The sequence below is a fragment of the Acomys minous genome (assembly GCF_964271855.1).
Source record: "Acomys minous genome assembly, chromosome: 3".
Lineage (NCBI taxonomy): Eukaryota > Metazoa > Chordata > Mammalia > Rodentia > Muridae > Acomys > Acomys minous.
In genome coordinates this window covers 67,895,113-67,908,638 of record NC_140485.1, presented here as the reverse complement: position 1 = coordinate 67,908,638, position 13,526 = coordinate 67,895,113, and the positions used below count along the sequence as shown (strand labels likewise).

At 52.3% G+C, this 13,526-nt stretch overlaps 1 protein-coding gene across 2 annotated transcripts in view; it reads right to left on the bottom strand.

Annotated features, from left to right (window-relative positions):
- The window catches only part of KCNB1 (potassium voltage-gated channel subfamily B member 1), a 94,882-nt gene that overhangs the window by 10,909 nt on the left and 70,447 nt on the right, over window positions 1-13,526 (bottom strand). The gene's annotated exons all lie outside the window — the stretch shown is intronic.

Below are 13,526 nucleotides of genomic sequence, written 5' to 3'. Positions count from 1 at the left end.
TTATAGATGGTTGTGAGCCACCATGTGGTTGCTGGGAATTGAACTCAGGACCTCTGGAAGAGCAGGCGGCACTCTTAACCACTAAGCCATCTCTCCAGCGCCCCCGCCTCTACCTTTTAAACCCTGGGATTACAAGTGATACCACCACACACAGCTTGTGTCTCATTGCTAGTTCAACCCTTTTAAATTTAATTTAATTTATTTATTTATTTATTTATTTATTTATTTATTTATTTTGGTTTTTCAAGACGGGGTTTCTCTGTGTAGCCCTGGCTGTCCTGGAACTCTCTCTGTAGACCAGGCTGGCCTTAAGCTCACAAAGATCTATCTGCCTGCCTCTGCCTCTGCCTTCTGAGTGTTGGGATTTAAGATCAACCCTATTAAGTGTTATTCCCGTCAGGAATTCAAGGCCAGCCTGGTCTTTAAGAGACCCTACCTCTCCACTCCACACACCAAAGGAAATGGCATTAACTCTGTTGAAGAGAGAGGAGTTCAGCCTATGAGCGGGCTGGAGAGACGGCTCACTGGTTGAGAACACTGGTTACTCTTCCAGAGGTCCTGGGTTTGAGTCCCAACACTCACTGTAACTCCTTTTACAGGGGACCAGAAACCTCTTCTGGACTCTGCTGGCACTGCACACGTTCAGTGCATGTACATGCAGACAAAACACCCAAACACAGAAGATAAATAAAAAATAAATAAAAAAGGATATGACATAGCTAGGATTAGGCCCTAGAGTCTTCTGATGCCTCAGCATCAGCTCTTAAGTGTGTTAAAAGTCATATGGGGGGGGGGGGGGAATGGACGGCAGGGGTGCTGAAGAGACAGCTCAGTGGTTAAGAATACTTCCTGTTTTCCCAGACAACCCGAGTTCAATTTCCAGCATTCTACCCATCTAAAACTCTAGTTCCAGGGGACCTGATGCCTCTGGCTCTGATGACAACAGAGACACACACCCACACATACTAAATATAACAGGAATCTTTAAAATGTCAGGGGGCCGGGCATGGTGTCGCACGCCTTTAATCCTAGCACTCGGGTGGCAGAGGCAGGCAGATCACTGTGAGTTCAAGGCCAGCCTGGTCTATAAAGCGAGTCTGGGACAGCCAAGGCTGCACAGAGAAACCCTGTCTCGAAAACCAAAAAACCAAAAAACCCCCCCAAAAAAAACCAACCAAACAAACAAACAAATGAACAAAAACCAAAAAACAAAAAAACAAAAAACCCAAAAAGTCAGATGAGCACTAAGGGTCATTTGCTAACAACCAAAGCACAAGATCTTGCAGGTCACTTTCCCATGGGTGCCGATGCCCTCTTGCATGTGTCTGAAGAGTGGGAGGGAAATATGAACTTTTGGGCCCGAGGGCCCCTGCTTTACCACCTCAACCGTCTAGTCCCCTAGGTTAAGAAGAGAGCCTGAGGGCTGCTGAGAGGGCTCAGTGTGAAGGTGCAGGCACAAGCCTGGCGACCTGATTTTGGACCCTGACACCCACATGAAGGTGGAAAGAGAGCGCTGACTCCACAAAGTTGTCCTGTGACTTCCACACAGACACACAGGTGGCCTCCCCACCTATGCACACATAGTACATTTACTTACACACACACACACACACACACACACACACACACACACACACACACACACACACACATACAGTCCCAGACACCATCAGCACTCCCAAGTTGTAGGAGATGAGAGGGGGCTCAGGCAGGGGACTCAGTTGGCAGAGAGCTGGCCTAGCATGGGGGAGGCCATGGGTTCCAGCCCTAGCATCACATGGACCAGATGTGGTGCTGAGCACCTGTAATCCCAGCAGTTTAAAACCAATTCTGATCTGGGCAGTGGTGGCACACACCGTTAATCCCAGCACTCGGGAGGCAGAGGCAGGCGGATCTCTGTGAGTTTGAGGCCAACCTGGTCTACAAAATGAGTCTAGGACAGTCAGGGCTACACAGAGAAATCCTGCCTTGGAAAACCAAAGCAAAGCAAAGCAAAGCAAAGCAAAGCAAAGCAAAGCAAAGCAAAAAAAAAAAAAATCCTGAAGGTTGGGGCAGGAAGGGCTCGAGTTCAAAATCACCCTTGACCACATGGTGAATTTGAGGCCAGCCTGCTTGCAATAAACAAACAAACAAACAAAATACCAACCTACCAACCAAACCCTCACTCTTCTCAAAGCAAAACAGCAGACAGACACCAAGCCTGTGTGGCTCTCCCCCTTTCTCTGACATCATCCCCGTCTTCTCTTTATACAAGGCTCCATCTTCAAGTCTCTGCACTGTACTGCTGTGCCATGGGGACACTGACATCTCATTTCAGTCATGTGTAAGTGGACGTGTGCCTGTGTGGGTGAGTGCACACACATGTGCAGGTGTGCCCATTGCTGCCCAGAATCACAGGCACTCAGCTTGCCTCATTTGATGCTGGTTCTGTGTATTCTTCTCCAGCTCTGGGAGTGGCATCAAATGAGGCAAGCTGAGTGCCTGCGACCCACAGGGGATCCGCACACAATGGTAAGGTGAGGCAGTCCTTGCCTTCCGCTTGCTGCCCTGTGAGGTTGAACAACCCCTCCTCCCGTCGGTCACTCGGCTTTTCCAAAGCCATCTGCTCAGAACATCAGCACTCCCAAACAAAGTCTGTCCCCCGTTACCTATATTACTTGGTGAAAAATGCATACTCACCTTTATTTCAGCCACTTTCTGCTGAATGACCTGCAAACCCGCTGGCTTTGCCTGCCCAGTGACAGATGCATCAGTACCAAGACAAATGCGTCATCACTCACTATGAGCAGCTGTGCTCAGCTCTGCCCCCTTGCCCTTGAGCGCTGGCCCCCTCCTGGCCTCAGTGTCCTTGTTTGTACAATGAGGCCACTTCCTAGGGTAGATCTTGCCTTGGGGACATTTAGGAATTCCTCTGAAGTATTGGGTTGCTACAGCGCTTAGGAGAGGTGCAACTGGCTTCAGACAGGCAGAGGTGAGGGTCAGTATCCCACAATGCACAAGATGACCCTAGAAACATTATCCAGGCCAGGTGGTGAATCTCTGGGGCAGGCTTGTGGTTGCTCCTTACAAGGTCTGGAGTGTGGACCTGTGTCACCGTTAGCACAGGCTAGGCACACAGTACAGGCCCAAGTCTTAGACAGCCTCCTGCTGGTACCTGCTCCCATCTCTGATCCTGCCAGGAATGGATCTTGGGGTCTGTCCCTTTATTTCCTTTTTGTTGTTGTTGTTTTGTTTTGATTTTCTGAGACAGGGTTTCTCTGTGTAGCCTTGGCTGTCCTGGACTCGCTTTGTAGACCAGGCTGGCCTCAAACTCACAGCAATCCGCCCGCCTCTGCCTCCCAAGTGCTGGGATTAAAGGCATGTGCCTCCAAGGGTCTGTCCCTTTCAGAGCTGGGGGATTCTGCTTCCTCAGAGGCTGGCAGGGAAAGCCTCATTTCTAACCCCAGACAGCTCTGGGCAGTCCCACACAGTGAACAGTCTATGACAGGACTCAGTTACAGGCCCAGCTATCACACACCTGCATAGTGAATAGTCTGTGAAAAGAGTGAGTTATAGACCTGCTTATTGTACACTTCGTGGCTTGTTACTTCAAGGCCGTATCCCTGTGCATCTAGAGAGAGGCCCTCGAGCCCTAGTCCCCGATCTTAGGGAAGAGAGAGGCATTCGCTCCTGGGGTGGGAGCGCAAGCTATCAGCCTCCCTCTCTGTGGGCCTGCTCTGATGACATCTATACATGTGTGGGTCCAGGTAGTTCAGGGACATGCCCCCCCCCTTATCTCATTGACAAGATCTTTTTTTTTTTTTTTTTTTTTGCAGATCACCAAAGCCATTAGAATCAGGGCCCTTGGGAACTTCCAGATGTTAGTTAGGCCCTCTGTGCCTCCTTTACCACCTTGGTAGGATGCCTGTCACTGCAAGACTGAGGGAGAATCCACCGAAGGCCCTTAAGTCAGTGTGGCACAGTCGCTTTTAACTTTTACTGCTCATATTTCTCCACAGCTGGGGACTCGGGTGTGAGTGGTTGCATTCTTCAGCTGTGTGGCCTTGGACAAGCAAGGCACTTTCCCTCCTCAAGCCTCCAATTCTTTTTTTTTTTTAATTTTTTTAATAAATTTATTCTTGTTATATCTCAATGGTTATCCCATCCCTTGTATCCTCCCATTCTTCCCTCCCTCTCATTTTCCCCTTATTCCCCTCCCCTATGACTGTTCCTGAGGGGGATTTCCTCCCCCTGTATATGCTCATAGGGTATCAAGTCTCTTCTTGATACCCTGCTATCCTTCCTCTGAGTGCCACCAGGTCTCCCCCTCCAGGGGACATGGTCAAATATGAGGCACCAGAGTACGTGTGAAAGTCATACCCCACTCTCCACTCAACTGTGGAGAATGTCCTGTCCATTAAGCCTCCAATTCTTTATCTGTTGAATGGGGTGGGAGTAACTGATCACTTGCCCATGACAGTCACGACAGTCTACCTGCCATTAGGTCATTAGGCAGGTCATCTATTACTAACCCCTGCAAGCTTCATACGAAGCCTTAGACCCAGGAGGCCATGTGTACAGCTCCTGGCACGAAGGGTAGTCACCTCACAAGGTCCTCCTGGCCCTGGGTTAGGCCTGGAAAAGTCCCAGCTTTCCTAAGAGTGGAGTGTCAGGGCCTCAGAGCAAGACTCCAGGCTCCACACTCAGAGAGGCAGGAGCCAGCCTTGGGGGGGGGCTGCACCCACATTCTCTTCCCATGAGGAGGTCCCAGGCCTTGGAGTGCCCTGAGTGTGTCACACAGGAGAGGGACATAGGAGGGACCCAGAGAAGCTTGGCTCAGACCTTCTCCAACTCTCCCAGCCTAGCGAGTGTCCCCGTTGCTCCTGTCACCTCCCTGTCTCTTCTTTGCCTTTCCACTGTGGCAGATGGGGGCACCGAGTGTCCAAATAGCACAGGGCTCAACTCTTCCTTTTGAGGAGACTCAGCAGAGAAAGGAGAGGGTGCACCCGTGGGTCACTCATGCCCACCGTGCTCAGCAGAGACACAAGGATCACTAGCGGATTACTTAGGGCATTTGGGGCTCATCAGTTGCCTCTCCTACTTCTGTCTAATAACTGCTGTTCCTAAGGGCTGCAGAGAAGCAACCACCAGAATTCCACCCAGCCATGACTGGACAAACCAAAGATAGTCCATCCAGGTATCGGAACAGCCCTGAGCAAGCTCCTTTACCACGCCCTCAAACTGCTCACAAAATGCTGTGAAAGAGGTGTGAACCGACAAGAAGGAAGGGCCGTAAAGCGCCATTGTTTGGACACGGGACAGTTATTGTAACCATGGTGTCACATCCCCCCCCCGCCGCCCCCCCCCCCCCCCCGCAGTTACCTGCACTGGGTCCACACAGGACCCAACAGCCAGTCAGCAAGAGGAAGGGACTCACAGGGGGCCCCAACCTTTACCTCTGAACTCCCATAGGTCACCCCCATAGGTCCTGGGAGAGGGGGATTCGTCTTCAGTTGTGTGGCCGCTGCTGAGCCCAGCAAGCTCCAAGGGACAGGTCCAAGGCCATGGTGACACAGCTAACCTTGTTTAATCTCGGCTGGTCACAAAACAAAATAAGTAACTATGAACGTGAGAGAGATTTGGGGGATGGGCGGGGGATGAGAGGGAGGTGGGAGGTGAGAGTGGTCAGTATTTAAGGTGAGCATATGTGGAAACGTTAAACAATAACTTAGAAAATTAAAAGCAACCACTGAATTGTACACGAGAAGTGGATAAATTATGACACGTAAAGCAAGTGTCAATAAAATAAGATAGGGAATCACTTTCCTGCAATGGACATCTGTTGCTTTTAGTCCCCATGACCTCAGTAGTGTCACCGGAGGGCAGCAGGAGCTCTGTTGTTAATTTTTCTCACACAGGGTCTTGTTATGTAGACAAGATGGGACTCAAACTCAGGATCCTCCTCCTGCCTTGGCCTCTTGGGAGTCGGGGGTGGGGGTGGGGGTGGGGGTGGGGAGGGCGGTCACAGGTGGCTGAGAAGCCAGATGCTAGCTAGGGGCTTGCTTCTTGCAAATGACGTTCTGGAACCCTCTGCTACTGCCAGCCGCCATTGAACACTAAGTAGTGTAGCATCGGTGAGAAAGAGAGGTGGGGGCAGACAGAGACACACCCAAGTCAGCCAAGGAGCAAAGGTGGGCCCTGTCTCCTTCCTGGTGTCCCCAGCTCCCAAGTGGGTGCCTGGCAGAGTGGGTGCACAAAGCTGAGGCGGGGGGGGGGGGAGGGGGGAGGGGGAAGAACCCCAGCTTCGGGAGAAGAGGCAGCCTCGGCCTCTCTGGGTCACTCAGCCTGTGGGTGGTGGGTCTGGGATGTGGTCTCAGCCTGTGAGGCTCCCCAAGAAGTGTTCAAGGACGCAGGAAGGGGCTCCTTTTATGGTCCTTCCGCTTCCTGAGCTTTAAGGGGGGGGTGTGTAGAGAGGGATTACATCAGGGAGTTTTAATTGGGAGGGTCACTGGAGCAGATCCGATTAAGGGATTGGGAGCAGCCAGAGGGGCTGTCCTCTCCCTGCCTGCTGCAAGGGCTGAAGGAGAGGCTGCAGGCTGGAGTGGCAGGGGATGTTGGCGATCACACGGGCCTGGGCAAGAGAAGCTGTCATAAGTGGACAGGGGTGCAAGAATCTGCCCAGGGGCCCCCAGCCAGCCAGAGCCCGTAGGCAAGGACATTCGTTTTCCTCAGTTGATCATGTTTCAAATTGGGAGTTTTTGTTTGAGACAGCGTCTCAACTGTGTAGTCTCGGCTGGCCTGGGACTCACTGTATAGATCAGGCTAGCCTTGAATTTGAGATTCTCCTTAGAGCTGGGAATCACAGGCATGCACCTCCACATCTGGTTAAATTGGGAGATTTCATATAAAAATCCAGATGCTTGGATTCCCTCAGCACATCAGAGAGGCACTGCCAACCTGTACTTCCAGGGGTGGACACTAGGTGGTGGTAAGGAGCAGCTAGCCCTTGTCAGAGGCAGGCTCCCAGTGCCTCAGGACCTTTGCATCTCACCTTAGGCCTTCACAGCCACATGCTTTTGCAGCCCTGGGCCTACCCAGTGCCATGACAATGAGAATAGCTATTAATAGACCCGCTACTATGTGTAAAAAAAAAATGTCCCAGAGATCTGCATGGAATTACAGAGGCAGAGATTGGGGGGGGGGAATGGAGGGTGGGGAGGGGGAGGGCACGCCCTACCATCCTGCCTTATTTTGTCCCATATTCACATCTGGCCAATTCCTGTTCACAGGCATCTCTAGATTTAGACTCTTCGTCTCCACCAGTACAGCCACCACCCTGTCCCAAACCACCATTGCTCCACTGGTACCACTGCAAACAGATGTCCCTCTTGCCCCCTCAGTGTTGCCGTAAAGGCCACACACCTCAGTGCTTATTCTTCCCTTCTTCTGTTGCTGAGCATGGACCATCTAGGATAGAGACTGCATTCCCCAGCTTCCTTTGCAGCTAAGATGTGGTCCTGTGATCAGGTTTGAGCAGTGATAGGCACTTTTCTCTCTCTTGCTGGCTGGGTGCTGAGGTCAACACCAGCGCTAGACTGACCTTTACACAGAAGCCTGCCAGCTCTTGATCTGTCTGGTTTAAGCCACAGTGTTTGGGATCTCTAGCCACAGGAACTTGGTTTGTAGACCCAGAAGCATCTGTCCCACCCTGCCCTGCTCTTTTATCTCAGGCTTTCCTAGGCCTAGACTACAGAGTCTCTATGGTCCTTCCTGCCTCAGTGCCTTTTCCCACACTGTCCCTCGTGCCTGGAATATTTTCCCCTCCATTCTGCTAGCTGCCTGCTTCTCATCTGTGATTCAGCTGGAGGTCACCTCCTCAGGGAAGCTACCCCAATTGTCCCCAGAGGCATAGGCTTCCCTTCTCTTAGAAAAATGCCCACAGGGTATTTCAGCAGCAATGTTTTCCATAGACACTTTCCAGTTTGTGGGTAAGGGCTGAGTTTCAAAAGTGAGTCTTCAGGGCCTGAGGTAGACCTCAGCAAAGCTGCACAGGACAAAGATGGGCATGGTGGCACATGCCTGTCATCCCAGCACTCGGTTTAACGTAGGAGAATTGCTAGTTCCAGGGCAGCCTGGGACACAAGACCCCATTGGAATGAATGAATGAATGAATGAATGAATGAGTGGTCTGGATGTGGCTCAGTGGGTAGAGTGCTGATCTAGCACAGAGCCCTGGGCTCCACCTTCAGCACCGCATAAACCAGCAGTGGTGGGGCTCTTGTCATCCCAGTGAAGAAAAGTTCAAAGCCATCGCTGCCTCACAGTTTGTGGCCAGCCTAGGCCACACAAAACCCCCATTTCACAGAATATAGATCAGGGCTAGAAATGCATATCAGTGGTGGATGCCTGCCTAGCATATTTGAGGTCCTCAGTTCAAGCCCTGGCACCACAAAACAATCAAACAAACAAAAGCCTGGCATTGGGTCAGCAAGATGGCTCACTGAGGAAAGGTGCTGGCTGCAAAGCCTGGCGACTGGGGCTCTATCGTGGCATCCACATGGTAAAAGGAGATAACAGATTCCCACAAGTTGTCCTCTGACCTCCACATGCGCACTGTAGCCCACACACGCGCATGCACACAGTGCCCCAGACACATGCACACTGGCACACACCGTGGCGCGCACACACATGCACAGTGTGGTGTGCCCACATCCACACACACAATAAAATATAATTTAAGATATGTAGCATGGATGTTCAGATGGAAGAGGTTCTCTGTGGAGGTCAGGGGCATCATTTCCCTCTTGTCTCCTAAGCGACCTTGTGAGAGGGAAGCAGACCCTGGTCCTCACAGGGGAGGGGGAGGGGGAGGGGGAGGGGGAGAGGGAGGGGGAGGGGGAGGGGGAGGAGGAGGTATTCCTAAGGTTCCTTTCTGAAAGCGAAAGCCAGGGACTCTGCCCTTCCGGCTGGGTGACTGCCAGTCCCTTAGACCTGCTGAGGGCATGAGCAGCCAGGGGGACTGTCAGTCCACATTGACAAATGGCGCGGGCTGTGCCCGCTGTAGAGAGGCACTGGTAATACAAACAAGAGGTGTGTGGCTGGCTACGCAGGATGGAGTCCACAGGTTCTACAGCCTCAAACTGGTGCCTCTGTCCCCCGGTGTGGAGGGATGGGGGATATGGAGAGTGGTCCCTGAGAATCCACGGTGGCCTAGAGCTGAAAGTGCGCCCTGTGGGTCAGGAGAGATGCTGGGGGGTAACGGGGGTGGGGGGACAGGACACACGACTGTGTGGCTAATGGCTCAAGCTACAACACGAGCTTTAGGAGGGCCATCTTCACTGCAGGCAGATGTCTACAGACATGAAAAGCTGGCTGGTGGAGCAGCAGCACTTTTTCACATTACTGTCTGGTCTCACTAAGGAGTCACACAAAAACGGGCAGGTGAGGAGCGGGAAGGCTTGCCTTCTAATTACAGCTGGGCATCTCAAGCAAGTGTCCTCATGTCTCTGGCCTTGCTCTTGCAACACCCGTTTTAAGTCTTACGGGCCTCCGGCGCTGCTCCCTTCCCCCGTGACTAAGAGATCCAGGGGCTCTCACCCCAGCGCAAAGCCTCTCTCTGCCTGTACACAGTGGAGGACGTGTCGGTAGACTAAGTTGTGCGGGCTGGCCTTGAACTTATGATCCTCCTGCCTCAGCTTCTGGTCTGGCTCCGATGACAGGCCTGAGCAGAGTCTGACTTCTGTCCTCCTTCACACATTTAAAATGAGAAGGTGGAAAGAACGAAACCATTTTAGCACTGCAGGGGATCGAATCCAGGGCCTTGCGCATAGAATCAATGATGTCTGGAAACGAATGGTGACCTAAGTCCAGCATAAGGGGGGCAGTGAACACGTTGATTAAGATCCTGTACATTGAGTTGCGGTGTGGCTCAATTGATGATGCTTGCCTGGTGTGCATGACTGTTACCTCAAATAGTGGTTTAGGTGTTTATAACAACTCATTCAGTCTTTTACTCGCTCATTCACTCACTGTCTCATCCATCCACCTATCCATCTACTCATCCATCCATCTATCCACCCACCCACCCATCCATCCATCCATCCATCCATCCATCCATCCATCTACCCCCCCATCTACCCATCCATCCACTAGCTTGCTTACTCACTCATTGACATGCCACATCTCTAGTCCTAGAGACCCAACAGCGAACAATTCAGGCAGAAACCTGAGTGTAGGGGAGCCAAAGGCCATGCAGAGAGAGGGACACAGTGACCAATAGCAAAACAGGATGGCTTGGCACGATAATGGAGGGTAAAGCGGGCCTGTGGGAAAAAGGTGATTGCTAGGTGGTTTGGCTTTGCCTAGGGTGGCTGGGGGCCCCTCGCAAAGGTGACATCTAGGCCCAGGCTTGAAGGCTAAGGGTAGGCTGGACCAAGGGAAGCATTCCAGGTGATGGAACAGCAGGTACAAAGGCCCTGGGGTGGGAAGCTACCGGGCAAGTGTGTTTGGGTCAGGGGAAGGGGAGGGAGAAATAGGTAAGGGGCAGAGGGTCTCCCTACACTGAGTGCAGCTAGGCCGACAAGACCACTTACAGCAGAGGTGCAGTGCAAGGAGACACCCCAGAAAGCGCCACCAGTTTTGTCCTTTGAGAGAAGCCAGCAATGTCCAGCTGTGCCCATGGGACATGATACCGTGGGCAGCAGAGTGCAAACCCTCAGAATGAACATGGACAGGGAGGCTGAGTCACAATCCTGCAGGGCTGCGTTACTGCCCAGGGAAGGGAAAAGACGCTGCGGGAACCCTGGCTGTAATGCTCTGAGCTTGAGCCTCTGCTCCCGGAACTCTCCCTCATTTGCTGTGTCTCAGGGGTGAGCTCCTGGTGGGCCCTGGGCCACTGGAGGAGAGCCAGGTGCTGCAGATAGCAAGTGCCCAGGTGCTATACTTTCATACCAACAGAAAATACCAATTTTCAACTGCCTAACAGATACTCAGTTTAAAGATTACATTTCCCAGCCTTCCTTGCCTCTAGATGGGTACCCATATGTTTGGCCAATAAATAACACAGGAGTGGAAGGGTTGGGAGGGTTTGCAGAAATCTCTTTAGATTTCTTCCTCTTTCTGGATTCTTTTTTTGAGACAGGGTTTCTCTGTGTAGCCTTGGCTGGCCTGGATGCTCTTTGTAGACCAGGCTGGCCTCAAACTCACAGCGATCCGTCTGCCTCTGCCTCCCGAGTGCTGGGATTACAGGCGTGCACCACCATGCCTGGCGTTTAGATTTTTTTCTCCATCGTGATATGATGGCTGGAGGTATCGCAGCCACAAAGTGCCATCATGGGACTGTCCACCTATCTGACGGGTGGCCCCATTGAGGCAGTAGGCACCCAGTTACTCAGAGACCTCAGGCGAAGGACTCAGAGCCCACTGCTGTGCGCAGTCCACAGGACAAGCGGCGCCTGCAGCTTTTATCGGCTCCTCCCATCCTTCTTTGGTCCCAACTGGCTTCACTTTTCCTTGTTGCGAAGAGGAAGTAACAGAGGCTCGGTGCCGTCCTGTCTGCTGACCCCTGGCCTGGTCCCGGAGTCCTTTCCTTTGCAGCTCACATGGGAGGAAATGTCACCTCCTCGGGAAGTTTTGAAGTGCTTTTTCCAGATGGAATCAAAGACTCTTTCTTTTGGAGGTGCTTACTGTCCCACCACCACGGCCCTGACAAGTGCATACTAGGTCTGGCCACTCCTTAGAGCGCGCAGCGGCTTCCTGTGGCTCTCAAATAAAGTCGGAACGCACAGAGGCTCACTTGGTCCTGCCTGCACTAGCCTGGCTGGCCCCCCAGGTCCCCTCCTCTTAGCCACAGCTTCACCCCCTCTGGTCACACCGGCCATCTCTCTGCCCTCTTACATGCCAAGCCCCGCCCCCCCCCCCCCCACACACACACAGACGACAATAAACAAAATGGTGGGGACTTGAACTCATACGGCTTGCAGGGCCGCTCTGTGGAGGCAATTTGTGAGCAATCAAAGGGGCCAGAAAGTTTCAAGGACAAGATGGCAGCAAGAGCAAAGGTCCTGAGGTTGGGAGAGATTGCTGCACAAGAGAGAGAAAGAGTAAGGAGAGCACTGGGCCTGGAGCTAGGGTGGAAGGTGAGCGCTGTCAGGGAGGCAGTCCTCACAGACCCAGTGAGAAGCATTCTGAGAACCCAGGAAGCCGCGGAGGGCTCCTCGTCAAGCTAGTAACGAGTAGTGTGGCCCTAATGAAGATTTAGGTTCTGACACCCGACTCCCACTCCCTGCATTTAAAGACAGCCTGTGGGAAGGCTAAGGTGGAAGAAACAAGCTGAGCGAAGAGGCTGTAGCAGGTGTTCAGGAAGGAGATGGTGGCTGCTATGAACTCAGAAGCTAAATTCAAGGCATAAGCTGGAGCTGGGGCCAAGCAAATTGCTGATGGGGCGGATCTGTACTGCGTGGGAGAGACGAGCCAATCAGTGGCTCCGCAGGTTTGGTCCTGAGCCACCAGGAGAGGTGGTATTTCCTGAGACAGGGATGGTGTGACAGTGGCTTGCACTGCAGACTGTCTGAGAGACCCTGCCAGCAACAGGGAGCTGTGGGGACTTTTGGACAAAATGTGAAGTTATTCGGTCTTTGACAAACATTTATGGGGACGATAGCCCATCTCTCTCTTTCTTACAGACAGCTAAGCTCCCTCCAAGCAGCCATAGGTCACCTGCCCATCACCAGGGTAGGCGCAGAGACCCAGGCTGCTCCGCAGGCCTCCCTTCTCCTCAGCTGCTTTCCTTACAGAAGGTCATTTAAGATGTGCTGCTTCTTGCATCTCCTACCTGCCTCTCTACAAGCTTCGTGAAAGATGTGAGCTTCTTGTCCCATCTTTGTCCCCACGTTCTCAGCACACAGTAGGCGCTTAGTAACTACCGATGAACCAAAACTTCAAAAATAATGGGAGCTGGAGAGATGGCTCAGCGGTTAAGAGCACTGTCTGCTCTTCCAGAGGGTCCTGAGTTCAATTCCGGCAACCACATGGTGGCTCGCAATCATCTACAATGTGATATAATGCCCTCCTCTGGCATGCACGTGTACGTGCAAATACAGCACTCATATATAATAAATAAATAAAATCTTAAAAAAAAACCCTTCAAAATAAGTGAGTGAGCACCACAAGGTCATGGTGAAGGACCAAGAGAGACACGGTATCATGTCCAGTACACATCAGATGTCTAATAAATGCAGACAAAGAAGACAGAGCCATGCTCACAGCCCTGGGTGTAGTGTCTTGAAGGTGTTGAGGCTAGCCCAGAAAAGGAAGAGACTGGAGTCGGAGGGTGGCCTGTCACATATGCTCTGGTCCCTCTCAGACATGGTGTTTGCACGAATCCCACCTAGGTTACCCAGACTGAGCAGACACCCTGCTGGCTTTAGCCTACCCTTGACTGGAGGGCCCAAAGGACCATGAGGGCCTGCTCCCCAAATCTACCCCGGCACCTCTGCACCAAGCTCCTCCTTGTTGGGTGTCAAGTGCACGGTTTCAGGGAAGGTGTC